The 19,663-nt window shown below is 47.0% G+C and overlaps 1 long non-coding RNA gene across 1 annotated transcript in view; it reads left to right on the forward strand.

The window, feature by feature from the left end:
* Positions 1-60: 60 nt before the first annotated feature.
* Positions 61-19,663, forward strand: part of LOC309624844 — a 54,474-nt gene continuing 34,871 nt past the window's right edge. Inside the window, exons 1-2 of the long non-coding RNA XR_014242142.1 lie at positions 61-4,879; positions 5,063-5,211. This is a non-coding gene — a long non-coding RNA (uncharacterized lncRNA). The remainder of the gene's footprint in view (positions 4,880-5,062; positions 5,212-19,663) is intronic.

A 19,663-nucleotide genomic window follows, 5' to 3' on the forward strand; every position in this document is an offset into this window, starting at 1 on the left:
TGCCAGGGGCGAGCGGAGCTGGGACCTGGCGGGGAGCGCGGGTTGGGAGAGCAAACGCGCCTTTGCCTCCTGGGCGGAACCGCTTCTTAGGAACCGGCACTTTCTCTGTAAAATGGGATCAACAGTTACTACCCAGGCAGGAAGTTACTGCGTCGCTGCGGCCCACACAGAGGAACCTGGCAAACATTCCTTTTCACCTTTCCTTTTCTAATTCCACAAAGTGGGGAAAAGAGCCGTAGGCAGTTGGGGCCAGGCGGAAAGGGCGCCCCACCTGGACCGGAATCTCTTTGGATTGGAGGTGTAGGCGGATGCGACCCAGAAAGCTCTCGCAAAAACCCTCCTGGGCTCCGATTCCCTTCAGAAGTGGTTTGTTTCCCTCAAATGTTAATAACCAAACGATTGGTATGGATGTAATTATCAATAATTATACGAATTATTGCTGATTGCGGGGCTCGTAGCTACTTTAATTAGTTTACCAGATTCTAATTAAGTTAAATGAAACATTAATAGGGAAAATATGCTTTGAAAAAAAACCCAGGAATTTTGAAGTCTTTTCCTCGCCACAACGTTGCCACCTTGCGACACATTTTAGGCATTACAGCCAGCGTCCGAAGACCCCAGACTAGGGAGCCTTGTCTTAGGGAGAAAAAGTGGGGCTTGGGGAATGGGGAGCCGGCTGTTCTTTCGTGGTGTTTGTTCCTCACCTCGGCTCCCGGTGGTACTCAAGGAGGTCGGGCTCTGGAGTCCGAGGTCTGGGGGTGAAGAACGAGGTAAACATGCCTCTTCAACCTCCCACTCCTTTTTCAGCGGAGGAAGGCTCTGGGGAGGCTCGTTGGGGCAGGTGATGTCTATCTTCACCTGTCCCAGCAAATCCAGGGTGATAAACTGAGCGAAGCTGGAGGAGCAGATGGAAACAGCATCAAGCTGCTTGCTTTTTCACTCCCCTGGGAGAAACCAGTAGGTCGATCCCCACCTTCGTTTCCTCTGCAGTTCAGCGTAACATATCGGCAAGAGACACCTGGAAGATCTCTGGATTCCTGGGAGTAACCTCTGTGTTCCTGTGGCACTTGGTTAATGAAGCTAATAGAGTGCTCACCTCCCTGAGTTATCCTTGGTGTTTCCATTTCTCATAGGCTGTAAGTGCCTCGGCAATCGGGGCCACATCTTGCCCTTCCTTGTAACCTCCAACACAGGGCCCAATGCATCGCAGGTACTCAACAGATGTCTAGATGAATAGGTTCCAACTTTGTTGTTCATCTGGGTGCTGGAAATTTCTGAGGGAAGGAATCCCTAGGTGCTTCTGGGCAGCAGCTACCGGGAAGCAGTTTAGCTCATTTGCATAGTTAATTAAACACAGGCTTACTGCTCAGAATATCCTTCATCAATAAGATTAGTCTTGGGGGTCAGGTGTCAGGTGAGGGATTGTCAACCTAGAACAGGAAAGCTTTCTTCCTCTTGCCACTGCATCCCGAAGAGGGTGCTCCTTCACTCCCTCTAATTTTGCAAGGTCACTGGGCACACACATTCCCAGCTACCCTGATCTAAAGTCTAGCCTTGATCCTTTACAAAAATGTGACTCCTGTCCTTGAATTTAGACCACCAACAAAAGCAGAACTGGACCTGCATATTCTTTGCATTAATTCTAAACAGCCTCATGTCCCACTCTATGCCCCCACAGGGAGCATAGTGTTTGGTTAAGAGCACAGACTCTACAGCCAGATTTCCTGTGTCTCAATCCCTTCTCTGACACTGACTAGTTATGTGACATTGGTTGGGCAAGTTGTTGAATCTCTCTGTGCCTCAGCTTCCTCATCTATAACATGAGGGGGAAAAGGATACCTACTTCATAGAACTGTGCGGAGCCCTGAAAGTCAGCTAGGTCTTTGGCTTTTACAGCACTAGGAATTGCTTGTGTCTTTTGTAGTTTTTGCTCTGAGACCAGGGTTATGCCAAGAAGAGGGACGAAGGATGACGAGTTTCTTTAGAAGGAGAGAGAGCCAAACCACCATTGGTCATTTCCTTGTTGGGCATCCCAGAAAGTGACCTTTAAAACTACTCACCCAATTACCCAGGTGGCCTCCAAGGAACCAGGCATTTTTGGGGGGAGAAAAGAAAGCCAAAGATTGTCCTCTAACTCCATGAACTGGAGGCCGTGAGCCGAGGAGGCTCAATGAGAGGTCCCACGGATCCCTATTCTTGGCTGTTACCTGGAAAGGATCATTTCACCTCCACTGAAGAGAACAGAAATGGATCCTTGATGGTACGCTGCTCGGCAGCTCCGAGCACCCGGCGGGAGAGGGCCCGCCGCTGCCCTGGCGAGGCCCTGGGGCTCCAAGACTGTCCTTGTGCCTTGACTGAGCAGAGCACAGAGCCTGGGAGCGGTGCGGCCGCTGGAGACAGACCAACCCGGCTCGCAGCGGCTGCGGAGACCGCCAGGCGGACTACGCGCGTGCTCGGGCACCAGCAAAGCATATGCACCAACATTTTTCTCCTGGAAAGAAATTGGTACCTCAAAAAACACTGACAAACACATCACAGGAAATCTGAACTTTGTTGGCCTTTTTTCCCTTCTCATCTTACTCATTAGGACTGCTTTTTGCAATTGAATTACCTGGGGGCAGGACCTGGGTCTTTTCAGGGTCTGTGCCTCTAGAGGTCTTATCAGGCCTTGTTTCAGCTACTTACACGATCATGCCCAGGTGGCTTTACCTCTCAGTGTCTCCTGTGAAATGGTGGCAGTAATACCCACAAGGCAGGGCTGTCAGGAATATTAAAATGAGATACTGGTGAAGGCCCTGGCCCATAGATGTTCAATAAGATGTGCATTATTATTACTTTATTTTTTTAAGATTCAGAGGCAGCATGAGGAGTCAGTCTTGTTCCAAGTTCCTGGTATGGTACAACTTATGTTTATGGTAGCACTAAGGTCCTGTTGTGTTTTGGACGTGAAACGGATCAACTTTGGCAAGGCCATTTCCTTAAGTGTAAGGTACAGTAGAACTCAGGATAATGCAGAGGGAAGCAGAAGCAAGATTTGAAAGGTTGAAGACTGGGGCCCGAGAGCCAGATGTGAAAAGCACAGCAAAGCGATAAATCTGACTGCCCACACTTTTACTCCATCTCCAGGGACTACAGTTTCCTTTGTGTCAAACAAAAAGTAGAACCTGTATGTGAAAAGTGTTTGCATCAACGTGCAAACTGTGCACCTGGTAAACTCAGGGACAAAAATATGGAACGCTTCACGAATTTGCGTGTCATCCTTGCGCAGGGGCCATGCTAATCTTCTCTGTATCGTTCCAATTTTAGTATATGTGCTGCCGAAGCGAGCACAACAGTACTTTCTTCTCCGACGTTTATAAAGCTAAGAATATAAAAGCTTTTACGGTTATGGTGACTACACTTAGCCCTCTTTTAAAAATTTCACAATAAACAAGACGTTTTGACCTTTCGTATCACACATACTCTCATGTCTTTGTGATTACGGCCAAGTTAAAGTTAATAGTCTCCATAACCTTCTTACATTCTATATGCAAATGAAGGGACCATGGGAAATTGGCCCTCGGCCCGCCCGACCTGAGCGCGCCTAGCGGACGGCGCCGGGAGACACGCTCGGTCACGTGGTGCGCGGTGCTAGCGCGCCTCTTCCGCGCCGGCCGGGCTGAGTGCGTAAGGGTCTGCCTCGGGTCTTCCCGGCGCGGCGGCGGGGAATGTGGCAGCGCTGTGGTCCGCCAACTAGGCGTGACGGCGTGTGCGGGGCGAGAATGCTTTTTTGGGACGAGGGCCCGTGGTGCCAGTGAGGTCCCCACAGGAGTGCGGTCCGGGACCCCGAAACGCTTGCGAACCGATGGTCGGGCTGAGACCCGTGACCCCCGCGAGGGCTGGAGCAGCCGACCGTGAACCGGAAGGGGCGGGGCTGGGGCGGCCGTGGGCACCAGCTCGGGATCGGCAGTGACTTGCCGCTGCTTCCCCCGGGACTCTCAGGACCATCGCCACTTGAAGCCAAGGGGAAGAGGGAGGGTGTCCTCTGTGGGGGCCAGGCTTTGCATAGAGTGACTCGGGAGTGGTGGCGGTCTGGGAAAGGTCACCACCCTTTGATCCAGTCCTGGGGCAGACACTTAACCTGGTCAGTGCCCTCCCCCGCCAGTTTGCAGGTTAGAAAACTGAGCCTCTAGTTGGTTAAACTATCAAGGCCAAAATTATCCTGCCAGTGGTGAAAGAAGTTGGGATTTGGATGCAAGTCTGGTTTCAAAGACTGATCTTTTCCTCTTCACAGTGGAACTCGAGAGAGAAAAGATTTGGGACCAGGAGCGCAGTCTGCCCTTTTCCTCTTAAGCAATACTCCCAAGGTCTTATCAGCTCAAACTTTCATTCCTGCTTTCATTTCTTCAACAGCTGTAGAGCACCTATGACGTGAGCGCTGGGGCAGCAGGGGTCATGGAGCTTCCATTCCAGCAAGGGGGGAGAGCATTCTCAGTGCTGAGACAGAGTAGAAAGAACATGCGGTATAGAGCATGGCTGGGTAATGAAGCCCACTTCAGTGGGTAGACAGGAGGGAGGGGACAGTTGAGTTGTCACTTGATGATAGGGATGCAGCCCTGAGAGGACAGGACAGAGAGTTTCAGGCAGAGGAAGACCTTGGAGTCACGTGAGTCAGCTTCACCCATCTGGGCCAGTCCTTCAGGGGAGGGGACGCTGTGGAGGTAGTTGGTGCTCCAGGCTGAGGTCTGGCTCCATACTGTGAACCCATCTCAGCTCCAGCCAGGGAGCACCTGGCCTGGCCTTTGGGGACTTTGGAGCTCCTCCCCTCACCTGTCTTCAGTGAAATGGAAATCAGGTGCAGGCAGCCCAACTTCTCATCTGACTTCTCTCTAAATAAGCGGTAAGCAAACACAAACCTCAGAATGCTAATATGGCCTTTATTGAGTGAAAAGAGCTAATTTGGGCAATGATGTTTCCCTCAGATTTACAAAAGGGAATTGCAAATAACCAAAAAGCGTATTAGCGTTGATGGGAGATGATGCTAATCTTCAATTAGCACCCACGTTTTTCTTCATTTGTTTAGGAGAGCCTTTTCGACACAGTCGATGCGCACACGTCATGGTGACAGGTACATCTTGTGGGTTCATAACTGCCTTACTGCGGAAACCAGCAGGAGATGGACCAGGTTGTTTGCTGTTTCTGGCCACTTGAGCTTGTGTTATTTTGAACCAGGTGGGTTTTTGTTCTGTTTGTTTTTTCTTATTGAGCAGTTGTGGTATAGAGGTGAGAGATCTGAATTTTAGTTCCCATTCCTCCCTGCACCTGTGTTTGTGACCTTGACCAACTCCCTGGACCTCTCTGGTCCTGTTTTATCTTCTGCCAAGTGAGGAAAGTGCCCTACTGACGATCTTTAACATTTCTGTCAGCTTTGACTGGCTGTGATTTTTGTAACTGGGTAAATGAAGAACTTTTTCAAGACTATAATTAGCAAGATGTTAAAATTCAACACTTTTTGTTTTCTGCTTTAGAAGAGTACAGCATGGTGGTCATCCTTGGGGCATAGAGGATCCCAGGAACAGTCCACAGGGGCTGTTGTGGACCTAGGGTCTAGGACCTGCTGAACCATACACCGCCTTCTCCTGAGCCCTGAAGGCCCAGCAAGAAGGAGGAGTGGGGGTGGGGGCATGAGACAGCTCCGTTTCCTTTTTTTTTTAGCTACTACGGGGACTGTTTTAGCTACAATGGAATTTTTTTCACAGGTCTTTTTTTTTTTTTCCTCCTTTACTGAGCTATTATGGGCACTGTTTTCAGTCGTTTGGGTTTGAGTTACCAAAGACCCTGGTTAAAATTGCAGTTACGGACTTCCCTGGTAATGTAGTGGTTAAGAAAATGCCTGCCAATGCAGGGGACACGGTTCGAGCCCTGGTCCGGGAAGATCCCACATGCCGCGGAGCAACTAAGCCCGTGCGCCACAACTACTGAGCCTGCGCTCTAGAGCCTGTGCTCCGCAGCAAGAGAAGCCACCGCAATGAGAAGCCTGGGCACCACAGAGAAGAGTAGCCCCCGCTCGCCGTAACTAGAGAAAGCCCGCGCGCAGCAACGAAGACCCAGTGCAGCCAAAAATAAATAAAATTTTTTAAAAAATTGCAGTTACCTTGCTGGGAAGGGACACCACATAGACTAACTCCTGTTCACTCAGCTTAGCATGAGTCCCTGCCCTTTAAGATCAACACAGGATCTTATGATGTACTGTTTCATTTTAATGTCTCTGAGAGATAAGCGCAAGGGAGTTTATTATTCCTGATTTGTTGATGGGGAAAACCTAAGGCTAGAGAGGTAAAGTGACACAGCTAGTCAGTGACACTGGAATTTGCTCTCAGATCTCTCTGACTCCAAGTGCTAACTTTGTACCCAGAAGGAATATGGGAATACAGTTTGAAGGGTTCTAGGAAGCTCTCTCTCAAATCTCTCTCTTTGCTGCCTTAAATTCATATTTTTTTGAGTTGTTGCTATCTTAAGGCTTCACTGTGATTTTCGTACACGCTGAAAGAGTGGTCAAAAAGAATTGCCAAGTCCAAGTACAGAGCTGACCAGCTTCTCTGTGGCTCTGTCAGTTTCTCTATGTGGGGTTACAGGGTTGGAGAAGTGTGATACCCCTTCCAAATCCTCGCTGCACCAGAGTCCAGACATTACTCACCCCCCAGGTTACTCTGACAGCAGCTGTGGAGCAGGGGAAAAACTGCAATGGCTTTGAGCCAAGAAGAGTCGTGTGATGTCCCGGGAATGAGCCTCAGTTTCCTCATCTCTAAAATGGAAGTAAGGATTTCCCTGCTTGCTCTACAGGGTCGTGAGGCCCAATGAGAAATCCCACTGTAAAGTGCTGTACAGCAAAAGATAGGAATATTTTCTGGTCAGACACCCATCTGAGCCCCAGGCAGTTAAGTGCTTCCCTTACCTGGTGAGCGAGGCATTTGTGCATCAGGAACAGACCTACAAAATATGAGCACCAAGATGAACCATCACATTGTATTAATATTTTCACACCACTTAACTCTCATTAAAATGTACTTTGCTGAATTTAATATGTGATTTCAAATGACACAACATATTAAGTGCTTAATATACTAGAAATTATGAAACTATTATAGTTGATGCCATATGAAATAATTAGACTGAATTAAACTTTAGCAGTCAAGGGAAGGAAAGACTTCAACTTATAACATCTTAAAGTAGCTTAATCCACCACTGTCATCCCCAAAATAAACATCCAGAAGTTAGGATCTTTAAGTAAAAATGGAAACTTAATCTGTACTTACACCCAGCTCTTCTAGGATTTGGTGATGCGGAGTGCTGTTGCCTTTGGGAGCTGAGGGGCCCTGGAACCCACCCCGGGGCTGTCAGGGTTATGCCCTGGGGCCTGGGTGGAGGGTGACTTGCATGGCTGGAGTTGGGAGTAAGGCCTTCTACTGAAGTGACAGATTGGTTTTTTTTTTTTTTTTGGCTGCGTTGGGTCTTCGTTGCTGCGTGCGGGCTTTTCTCTAGTTGCAGTGAGCGGGGGCTGCTCTTCGTTGCGGTGCGCGGGCTTTTCATTGCAGTGGTTTCTCTTGTTGCGGAGCACGGGCTCTAGGCACGCTGGCTTCAGTAGTTGTGGCACATGGGCTCAGTAGTTGTGGCTCATGGGCTCTAGAGCGCAGGCTCAGTAGTTGTGGCACACGGGCCCAGCTGCTCCATGGCATGTGGGATCTTCCCGGACCAGGGCTCGAACCCGTGTTCCCTGCATTGGCAGGCGGACTCCCAACCACTGCGCCACCAGGGAAGCCCCGACAGATTGGTCTTTGACCCCACTTAGCCCCTTGACAGATTCAAAATAAAAACAAACCCACTTTATTTAACATTTATTGAGTGCTTCCTTTATGCCAGCATGTTATATGTGTTTTCTCATTTAATCCTCACAATACACCCATGTGATAAGCCCCCGTTTTCAGATGAGGGAACTGAGGCTCAGAAAAAGTGAACCATATAAGGCCTTAAAGTCGGAATCCGCAGTGTTCTCTCCTACGTCCCACGCAGCCTCCTCCTTATTGTGTAGGGCTGTGTGTGTGGATGTGTACACCACTCCCCATTTTAATAATGGTTCCATGACCAAACACATTAACCTGCTGTCTGACAGTGACCCATATCTTTATCACGTTCCAGTCACGGAACAAGACTTGAGAGCCTCACTTTGAACAGGATGCAGTCTGGCTGACTTGCACAGGAAGTTCTCTGTGGATACTAGCTGCTAATTCCATTCAGAAAGAATGAATTCACTGCCTCCTGAGTATCCTGACATTTACCTACATGTAGCTGTCATAAACAAGACAACTTCTTGGGGAGTAAGGAATACTTCCTATCATAGGGAGTACCTAATTTGATAGCTATTTAAGACACTGTATCTCAGTTACTCATATCAGTATGAAATACTTATCCAGTGGGCTATTTGAAAAATATAAATTTGAGTGTGGATATTTAAATATGTTAGAATTTACCAATCAGAAAAATGATTTTAATGGAAGCAGGAAAACTTAGCTCCAGCAAACAGATGTTTATAATTAACTGAAAACATGTGTTTTCCCTAAGTATCAGGATTAGGTTGTGCCTCATATAATAGAAAACCAAATAACAGTGACTTTAAGAGGACAGAGGCTAATTTCTCTCTTGCATGAAACAAATTGTCTTTCAAAGTCTGGTCTGATGGCTCCACTTTGTCACAGAGCCAGGCAAGATCTTTTATCCTTTAAGGCAACAACTCATGGTCCAAGATGGCTGCAGGAGCTCCAAGTTCCAGGTGTCAAGAAGGCAGCAAAGGCAAAGGGTGCATGTTACTTCCCTGAATAAAATCTGTAAATAAGAAAGAGGAAGAGAATGGCAATGAATGGGCAGATAGCAGTCCTTGACATAACGACCTGGCAATCAGGTGGCAGTCAGTAATTGTTACTCTTAGCTGGTGCTTTTCCTTTCTGCAGAGCATCAAGAAGGGGAAGGAAAGTAATAGTCGCTAACAGCATACAGAGTTCCAGGGATCACGCTGGACGTTGCACATGATCTCCTTCAATTATCACGTCCTGTGTGTGTGGCATAGCAGCAGGTCAGGCAGGAGAAGATGTTGTGACTTGGGGTGAGACTCTATCCACATTTGGAGGTAGAAAGTTGAAGGGGGAGAGTTGGAATGTTTGCATAGGAAGCCCAGGGGCTTCTGGGAAGAAAGAGATTAAACCTCTAACACTTGTTTTCTGAGATAAAAGTTATCAAAAAATTTCAGGGTGAATCAGATTGTACTGACCAAGGTCAAGTGACAGGAAAGTTAATACTATGCCCTTAAAATAAACGATAATAAAATAAAATTGCCATGAGTGCAGAAAGTGAAGAGATTCAAAAATTAAAAAGATAATAGAAAAACTGGCGAAAGACTTGAACAGGCACTTCACAGAATGGCAGCTAGAGATGGCCAGTGTGAAAATGTACTTAACCCCATCGGTCATCAGGGAAATGCAAAATAAACTACCCTGGCAGGTCTGATGATACCAAGTGCTGGTGAGGAGTAGAGCAATGAGATGTGAGGCTGTATGGCTGGGCTAAGAAGAAACTGGTGCAGCCACTTTGGAAAATTGTCCACATACCTTCTAAAATTGAAGATAAACTTACCCTATGAGTCAGTTGATCCATTTCTAGTTGTAAACCCTAAAGAAACTCATGCACACTTGCACCAAGTTACAGGTAAAAGAATATTCAAAGCATCATTATTTGTAATGGCCCCCAAACTGGAAACAACTCAAGTACCCATCAACAGCAGAATGGATAAATACATTGTGGTGTATTCATGCAATAGATGACCACGCAATGATGAAAATGAGTGAACCACAGTTACATCCAGTGTTAGGCTCAACTGTAGCTCCCCTACCCTACCAAATTCAAATGTTGAAGCCCTAACCCCTATACTTCAGAGTGTGACCATATTTAATTACATAGGTAATTAATTAAAATGAGGTCATATAGGTGGGCCCTCATCCAATATAGCTGATGTCCTTATAGGAAGAGGAAATTTGGACACAGACACATACAGAGGGAAGATAATATGAAGAATCAGGGAGAAGACAGCCATCTATCAACAAGCCAAGGAGACCTGAAGCAGAGCCCTCAGGTCTGCTCAGAACGAACCTCATAGCCCTCAGAACGAACCAACCCTGCTGACACCTTGATCTTGGACTTCTAGCCTCTAGAACTGTGAGAAAATAAATTTCTTTTGTTTAAGCCAGCCAGTCTGTGTTTCTTTGGTATGGCAGCTCTAGCAAACAGATATACTCGGCCACATGGATGAATCTTATAAACATGATATTGAGTGAAAGAAGACAAAAAGAATATATACAAAATTTACCATTTCTATAAATTTCAAAATTAGGCAAAACTAAACTATTGTTTAGGGACGCAAAAATAGATTGTAAAAAATGATAAGGAAAGCAAGGAAGGGGTTACCATGAATGACAAGAAAATGGAAAGGAACACATGAAGGCTTCTGGGATGGCAACTAAATATTTTATTCACTTGGGCGCTGGTTACTCAGGTGTTCTTCCTATAATTAGTCATTGAATTGAACCTTTGTGTGTTTATTTATAATAAACTTCCCAATGTTTATTTATAATAAAATGTTGTAAAAGCAAGAAGGAGAAGGAGGTGGAGGAGGAGGAGGAGGGAGGAGGGAGGAGGGGGAGAAAGAGGGAGAGAAGGGGAAGGGGAAGAAATAAAGTGAAAGAAACCAAGGGCTGACTTCTTACCAAGTGTGTCGGTCTAAGGGTCTGTAACCACAACTGTCTGTGAATGGAGGGTCTGAGGGTCAGGTGCTGGCTCTCAGTACATCACCTGAGCCTAGAATCTCATACCTTCCCCTAGAGGAGTCTTAGGAGCTTTGTAAGCTAGGGAAAGCCACTGCATTTCTCTGAGGTTTGTTTCTTCATCTCTGGACTGGGGAAACCTCCCTGAATGCTGTAAGGCTCTTTCTCTTGCTAAGTCGGGTCGCTGCTCAGATGTTACCTTCTCCAGGAGGCCTCCCTGACCACTTCTTGACAATGGCACCTCCTTTTATTCTTTTCCCCTTTATTTTTCTTCATAATACTTAATACTGGTGATAGGTATTTATCACTGAAATTATGTCAAATATTTGTTTATTTGTTCACGAAGAGCTTGATTTTTGTTTACCACTGTATCCCCAGTGCCTAAAACAGTGTTTGGCACAGAGTAGGTGCTCAGTAAGTATTTGCAGAGTTACAAAGATTAGATAAGCTAATGCTCTGTAGTGCCTGGCCCCGAGGAGGGACCTAATAAATGCTGGTCCCCTTCCCCCCCTTTTAGCTGAGACCCCCACTCATGTTTCCTGGGGCTGGACCCCACCAGCTCCCTGTCTCGTTTCTGCCTCCCCTCCAAGCTGGGACTGAGAAAATGCCCACAACTCACCCCCTGACCGTTAGCAACATTTCACCTTAGGTAAGGTCAGAAACCTTGAAGTCCTCGGGGCTGGGGTCTCCTGCATGACGACGCCTCATCCTGGGCCACTGCTTTCCCCTGAACCCAATGTGACCCGTTTCATCTGCCCTCTCCCCTCGCCCCTCCTGAGGGTCACAGCCTCCCTGCCCCAGGGGAGGGGGCCTTCCCCTCCAAGTGGCTCAGCTGCCCCAGGAAGACCAGGCTCTGAATGCTGACGGCGCTTTGGGCGTGTGGGGACTTTCCTCCGTTTATAGTTACTGTTGTGGGCTCAGAGGGAGGGCCCTGCAGACTCGCCATAAAGCCTCCTCCGTTCCTCCATCAGCGTTAAGTGCTCCCTCCTCCCTGTCCTTGCCACGCGGCACCGATATTTAGCACTTACTTCCTTCTGCCTTCCGTTAGCTGTGTACTTGCTTGCTCCCTGCCCCCCTCCCCGGGCCGTGAGCGCCTCTCCAGGGCTGGGGCCAGGCTTTATTCATTACTGTGCTCTGAGCACGTAGCACAGCACCTGATGTTGCATTGACAGTTTTTTAAAAATGTCTCCTAAGATAATAAGACGTTAGACTTAAGATGGCATTAAACAACCTTCCTAGATAGACCATCTCCCAACTTCCCAATTTGAAAGCTAATTAAGACATAGGAAAAGATAAAAACTCAGAACCTTTCAGAAAAAGTAGCAAATGATTGGCAGGAGTCCGGGAGGAATTTTCCCTAATGATGTGCCAGTGGGCTGGGCAAGATGGCATGGTTGGTGGCCTGAGCATGCTTTGCCCTCTAATCTGGCCTAGAACCTTCAGACAGGAAGCATGTAGGGGGAATGTTTGACCCTCACTCCCTGTTCGGGGTTGTTCCAGCCAGAAAACTGGGCAGCTCCTCCTCTCACGAAGGTATGGCTTCCTGAGGTGGTCACTTCTGTCTGCCCTCGGCCCTACCGTTAGCCCACATCCATCTGGAGACTTAAGAGGCAGGGAGCTGAGTGGAACTGGCAAGAGGTCTGTCTGGAAGGCGTGTTTGCCTAATGTGCAGATGCCACAGATGGAAAGGGTGTATCTTTATTTAGCTATATCTTATATACAGTAATATGGGTGCATTGTAGTAATGAAATTGTATTAACTCAGTTGGAGGGTCTTTGGCTTTTAGTAGAGGAGCGTAATGCATTTATATTTATTCTGGCATGTTTGGTCTTATTTTCATGTTTGGGCTTTATTTTCGTGTTTTGGTCTATGCTTTCTCTTTTTTGTGTTTCTCTTGTTTTTTGCCTTCTATGATATGTATGATTTGTTTTTTATCTTCTGTGATTTGGAAAGTGTACAGCTTATTGTTTTAATTCTGTTAACACCTTCCAGATTATAAAACACTTTCTTGGACCCATGTTTCTCCAACTCTCAAATTCAAGAAAAATCTATAATTTTTTTCCTCCCTTACAAAGTAAGCTGAGAAGTTTCCCAGCTCCCTACTTCCATGCCTCTCCATTAAAGGCTCAATTATCATATCTCTGTTTTTAAAAACTATATAGGTCTTCTTTTTTCAAAAATGGGAATTCGTCATTCAAATTTTAACCGTGTTTATGATATTTATATTGAATTCTCTATGCTTATACTGCATGTTCCAGTCACTATGGCTGCATATATTGCTCCCCCAAACCTTAATGGCTTAAAACAGTAATCATTTACTATCTCTTGCAGTTTTTGTGCATCAGGAACTTAGACAGGGTATGGCAGGGATGGCCTGTCTCTCCGCCATGACGTTGGAGACCTCAGCAGGAAGGCTCAGAGGCTTGAGTCTCTAGCTTGGCCTTAATCATCTGAAGGCTTGTTCATCCACCCATGGTTGGTGCTGGCTGTCACCCAGCTGGGGGCCTGGCTGGGGCTATTAACCAGAACGCCACACATGGCCTCTTGTGTAGCCTACACTTCTTCGAAATGCAGGGGCTGAGTTCCAAGGGCAAGCATCCCCCAAGAGAGAGATCCAGGTGGAAGCCGTACTATGGATAATTTGATGACCTAATCTCGGAAATGATTCATTGTCACTTCTGCTGCATCCTATTGGTTGGGGCAGTTATAAAGGTCCACCCAGATCGAATGGAAGTATGTCAACATCATTACATAAGATGAACAAGTGGGATGCTCACATACATACATACATACATGTACACAAACATGTACATATACATACACATTACATACATACATATGTTGGTGTGGTCATACTTGAGAAATATAATCAGCCACACTGCATTTCCTTAAATTCTTGATTTTGACTTATGTTTCAGTGGGTTGGAGTCTATATGCACTTAAGTAATTTGAGTAATTCTTTCAGGAAGATTGCATGAGTGAATATCTGAAAGCATCCATAAAGTCTTAATGTGTAGCGTGTAAACTGCCATCTTCCTTCTTATTTTAAAAATTATAAAAGTAATACAGGTCCATTGTAAATAATTCAAATATTGCAAAAAAACAAACAAACCCCCAAACCCATAGGTAATGAAAAATCCTTCCTCACTCCACCTTCCAGAGATAAAGACTGTTAACAGTTTGGCATATATTCCTGTAGATTTTTCTATATACATTTTAGCATATATTAGCATCACTATAAAATGGGATTGTACCATCCATATTGTTTTTTAGCTCGCTTGATGGCGTGGATTCCCTTTCTACCCCGCTTTTATAAGTGATCTGTGAGTGTCTCCTCCTGGCAGTCATGAGCAGCCTGGCCAGCTAGATCTGGTATATTCATATCTGAGATTGTATGATGCCTTCATCCTTGAATAGCAATCCAACTATGTGGGATTTTCTTGGGTCACAACCTTTCACAGTACAATGAATGAGTCCAGCCAGCAGCAGACATGTTTAGGGACCTGCAAAAATTCAGTCCAGTGGGCGTTCAATTGACTTCCTTCCCCACTGTGCAAGAAGCCAGTTTTGACTCCATTTACACATTCATCTCAATATTCCTATAAACGTGTCTATAAATGTGCCTGTTCTGTACTTTTGCCTTTGAATTGGTTATAGCATCTTCCTGGGTCCCTGGTTAATAATGAGTTAAAGAATATCTTTAAATGTGTTCAGTTTGTTTCTGTATAAGAGTCATGATTGTAACTTTAAAAAAATTATCTTTCTTGAAAAGTTGGGAAATGGTGTATTCAGCATGATCTATAACAATGTAGCAGGCATGATATGATGCTACTATGTCTTTCTCTTTCTGACTTCACTTAGTTTGATAATCTCTGGGTCCATCCATGTTGCTGCAAATGGCATTATTTAATTCTTTTTGATGGCTGAGTAATATTCCATTGTATGTATATGTGTATATATATATATATATATATATATATATACCACACCTTCTTTATCCATTCATCTGTTGATGGACATTTAGGTTGTTTCCATGTCTTGGCTATTGTAATTAGTGCTGTTATGAACACAGGGGTGCCTGTAACTTTTCTAATTATAATTTTTGTCTGGGTATGTGCCCAGGAATGGGATTGCTGGATCATATGGCAACTCTATTTTTAGTTTTTTGAGGAACCTCCGTACTGTTTTCCATAGTGGCTGCACCAGTTTACATTCCCACCAACAGTGTAGGAGGGTTCCCTTTCTCCACACCCTCTCCAGCATTTGTTATTTGTAGACTTTTAATGCTGGCCATTCTGACCAGTGTTAGGTGGTACCTCATTGTAGTTTTGATTTGCATTTCTCTAATAATTAGCAATGCTGAGCATGTTTTCATGTGCCTCTTGGCCATCTGTATGTCTTCTTTGGAGAAATGTCTATTTAGGTCTTCTGCCCATTTTGGGATTGTGTTGTTTGTTTTTTTTGTTGTTGGATATGATGCTACTATGGACAATAGAAAGCAAATATATATATATATATGCAGTATGATTAAAACTGCATTTAACATTCATAAGAAAATAGACTGGAAAAGGTATACCAAAGTATAATGTATTAGACTACTTGATACTTTTCCTTACTATATTTTCCAAAAGATTTTACATATGAATGATGCTACCTTTGTTACAGAAGTCCAGTGAGGCTCCAGTCTGAGCCTTTGTTTTATTGATGGAGTAACGATTGTTTCTGGATTGTGAGGGGCTGGAGAGAGGGGCATCCCATTCCCTGCACAGCTACAGGGTTCCGCGCTGCTGGAGAGTGAGGGGGGCATACGATGATAGTAAAAGCAATAATAAAATAATGAGTATGTATATTGTCCCAGGAATTGTGCTAAGCAGTATCTAATTTAACCCTCACAACAGTCCTTTGAAGTAGGTGCTATCGGTATTCCCATTCTACAGATGAGGAACTGAGGGAGTCAGGAAACTTAGGAGGCTAGGTAACTTGTCCAACTAATACATGGTGAAGCAGGAATTGAAACTCAAGAATTGAACGTGATACCCTGCATCACGTGAGAAACAATTGGAAAGGAAATCCTGGGATGCCTTTCTGAAAAATCACCCCCATTCCTGAATCCAAGCCCTCAGAATCAGTTTATTCAGGAAACATTTCCTGAACCTCCTCTGTGTCCCAGGCCCTGAGGATAAGACATGGCCGAGTCTTCAAGTCAGTCACGAGCTAGGATGAGCTGGCGGGAATGGAAGCAGGAAGGGAGGGCGCTGTGGGAGCACAAATGAGGGGCACCCGTGGGGCAGGGGTAGGTGCTTCCAGGAGGAGGTGACAGCCAACTTGAGTCTCAAAGGAGGGCAGAGCCAGCCTGGTAAAGGGGGTGAGGGAGTAGTAAGGGCATTCATGGCAGAAGAAAGGCCAGAGCAGAGGGGTAACAAAGACACACCAGAGAAGCGCTCATTCTAGCGCTGCTGTCCCCTACCTCCAGTGCCCCTCCCATCACCTTCCCCAGTTATAGAAAGCCATTTTGTTCAGTGGGAAGTGGGCGCAGTTGATTGTTGGGGGTGGGTACCTGAACATACCAATCAGAGCCCATTTTTCTTCAGGATGTTTGGACTTAGGTCAGATCACCCCTCCCCAAGGGTTAATGGTGTAAGATGCAGCCTGGGGCGGGTGGAAGCAGTGATGTGCAGAGGGTGTGTCAGGCGAGTGGGGAGAGGCTGTGCGAGGTCTGAGCGGTGGCCCTACGCATCCCTGCGGTCCAGCTGTCCGCCCAGCATGGGGTTCCATGCCACATGCCAGGTCATCTTAATCTAGTTCCCATTTCCTTTAGATTGTCCACATTGGGTTCCTGTCACCTGTAATGAAAGATCCCTGCCTGACACAGTCTCCGAGTTGGTCAGACTGAGTAGAGGGTCACTTCAGCTGACTCAGAGAGGCTGATTTGTAGATCAGGAAGCCAACTGATTCATTTACCAGGAGAAATTCAACTGCTCATTGGATCATCCTTTCAAGTCATGATTGCTGGTGTCTCCTTTTCCTGGAGAAAAAGCACATGGATTGACAAATGGGCGCTTGGAACCTTCTTGGTGAGCAGGCCCCTGTGCCAGTGGTGATTTTTGCGGCTAGTGGCATCGGGCTAGGGCGATCCTAGCCAAGAAGGGCAATCCTCATGCCAAGAAGGAAGAAGGTTGTCAAAGAGGCTGTGCAACGGGGTGGGCTGGCCAGGGGTACTGCTGGGACCACAGCCTGGGCTTGTCACACTGGCGTCCTCTTCTCTCTGGTCATTCAGACCACCCTCTTCAGTCAGCACCTTCCTGCAGGCGAAGCTCAGGACCCATGAGTGGGCTCAAGTGCCTGAAGATGATGACACTTCCATCCTGGCTTCCCAAACTGTAGCCTCAGGCCACCTGGACGCAGCTACTCCTAACGCCTCTGAGGGCAGCTGTCCTGTCCAAGCCCCTGCAAGAAGCAGATCATGTAACCCCATCCACCCAACCCTGAGCAAGAGAGGCACCCTGGTGGGCTGCCTGTCAGAGGCCTGGCAGGGCACAGGCAGGGCAGTCAGTGACTTGGGGCCTGGCTTGAAAACACAGGCTGGCTCTGGGGAGGGGTCTTAAAAGACCCAAAGGAAGCTGCAGTTCGTGGTGGGCTCTACGGCTGGAGGTTGGGTAGACTCAGGGGCTGGGGTGGCCGCAAGTGTCCAGGTGCCAGTTGAAGTTACCGGGGAGTAGAGATTGTGGGTGAGAAAGGATGGGTAGGAAGAGAAACAGAGTGGGGGCCACAGAGACAGACAGACAGACAGACAGATTGGCTAACAGAGAGACGATAGCTGAATCCCAGAACTGCCCTGTTTCTGGTCCTTCCCTAGACTTGACTAGGGGACTTCACAGTATCTTCAGGGCCACCACCCTGCCTTACCAAAAGTGTTGGTAAATCCCAACACTTTTCCTGGGTGATGCCAGCATGTCGCTGATACGCTCCATCAAACAGAAAGCCGCAACCAAGCAGGCCATTTCTGCTGCTGGCTGGGCTGCTCCCTTGGACGATGACTTATGATTTTACTCTTGGAGGGAACTTTCAACTTCAGGTTGGGGTCTCCTTGCTGTCTTCGTATGTGCAGGTTGGAATCTTGTCAACCACTGAAACCCACAGATGTGTGACCTGGGCCTCACTATCCTCACCTCTTAAATGGCCATCCTGCAGCCTGCTCCATTATGACAGCGTTGAACTTCATCTGAACCCTGTGCTCCCAAAAGGCAGCTATGATTAAGAAATTCCTGGGACTTCCCTGGTGGCGCAGCGTTTAAGAATCCGCCTGCCAATGCAGGGGACACAGGTTCGATCCCTGGTCCGGGAAGATACCACATGCCACAGAGCAACTAAGCCCGTGCGCCGCAACTACTGAGCCTGTGCTCTAGATTCCGTGAGCCACAACAACTGAGCCCGTGTGCCTAGAGCCTGTGCTCTGTAACAAGAAAAGCCACCTCAATGAGAAGATTGCACACCACAACGAAGACCCAATGCAGCCAAAAATAAATAAATAAATAAATAAATACTTGAAACGATAAAAAAGATCCTGTAATAGGAGAACGAATGAACGAAAAAAATTCTCCCACCTCTTTAAGCTCTGGGGATACAGGACCACCTTGCTCTCGCATATGCCAAGAAAACAACCCGTCTACATCCTTTCTTGCTATTCCCACGAGACTGGTTGATGACTCCCTGGTTCACCTGCCTCTCTAAAACCTCAGGCCCCTTCCTTTTGTTTGAGAGGGTTCTCATTAATGAACCTTCTCTCTACTGCAATAGCCTGCATAAAATCTCTGTCATTGTCTGGTGCCTTTTGCTTTAACGATTACTAGAAGCTGTTGTAAGCATCTATTGGGTGGGGCATCTGGAGTCCCAGGTTCCAGTCCTGGTTCACCCAGGCCTGGCTTCCCGTTCTGCCAGGTTTCAGTCTTCGTTGAGAGCTCCCTAAGGGCCCCTTACTTTCAGGATGTGAGTGGCAACTCAGCCTCTGCACGGGGAGGCGGGGCCTATACAGCAGCTGTAATATTCGCATGCCGCCACCAGAGGGCGGCGGCTCCGCGGAAGAAGGCCCTGGCCGCTGCACCCGCTCGCTCCCACAGAGCCTTTAAAATGCGCTTTGGAAGAGGAAGCCAGGTAGCGTTTTCAGCTCTCGAGTGCTTTCCCCTGGTACACGCCGTTGCACTCCAGGCATTTCTTTTTTGCTCCCACCTCCGGAGAGTCCTCCTCCGCCGATGTCAGTCAGAAGACTCTTGAGTGAGCTGGAGGGGGCCCAAAAGCCAGCCTCGAGCCTCTGGGCCTCTAGCGCTTGTCTGGGGACCATGTCCCTTCCCTTCTTGCGGCCCTCTGGCCCCCTTCTCTATGTAAGACAAGTTGAAGAATCCTTCAGGCTGCAGGGAAATGGGGAGGAGAGGCAGAAGGGAGGAGTCCAAGGAGGACTGCTTCGGGGGCAGCACTTAACCAGCCACTGCCATCAGCCAGTTGGAGCATCACAATGTCTCCTTAAAGTGGGCAAGGCAAGAGCTGTTACCCAGTGTGAAGGATGGGGAAACAGGCTCCCAGAGAGAAAAAGGGATTAGCCTCTGGTAGCACAGCTAGTAAATGGCAGAAATAGGACAAGAACTTGGTTATCCAGACCCCAAACCAGGAGCCCTTGGGGTGGCCAGGCACACACAGACAGAGATGGTTCACCACTTGGCAAAATTAAACATGGGCTGCTCCAACAGAAAGGGACCCTGGACATCCTTCAGGGTGGAAACCAAAATACAGCCATTGAGAGGACTCAAATTGTCGAGTTTTAA

The sequence above is a fragment of the Balaenoptera borealis genome (genome assembly GCF_965194805.1).
Source record: "Balaenoptera borealis genome assembly, chromosome: 3".
Lineage (NCBI taxonomy): Eukaryota > Metazoa > Chordata > Mammalia > Artiodactyla > Balaenopteridae > Balaenoptera > Balaenoptera borealis.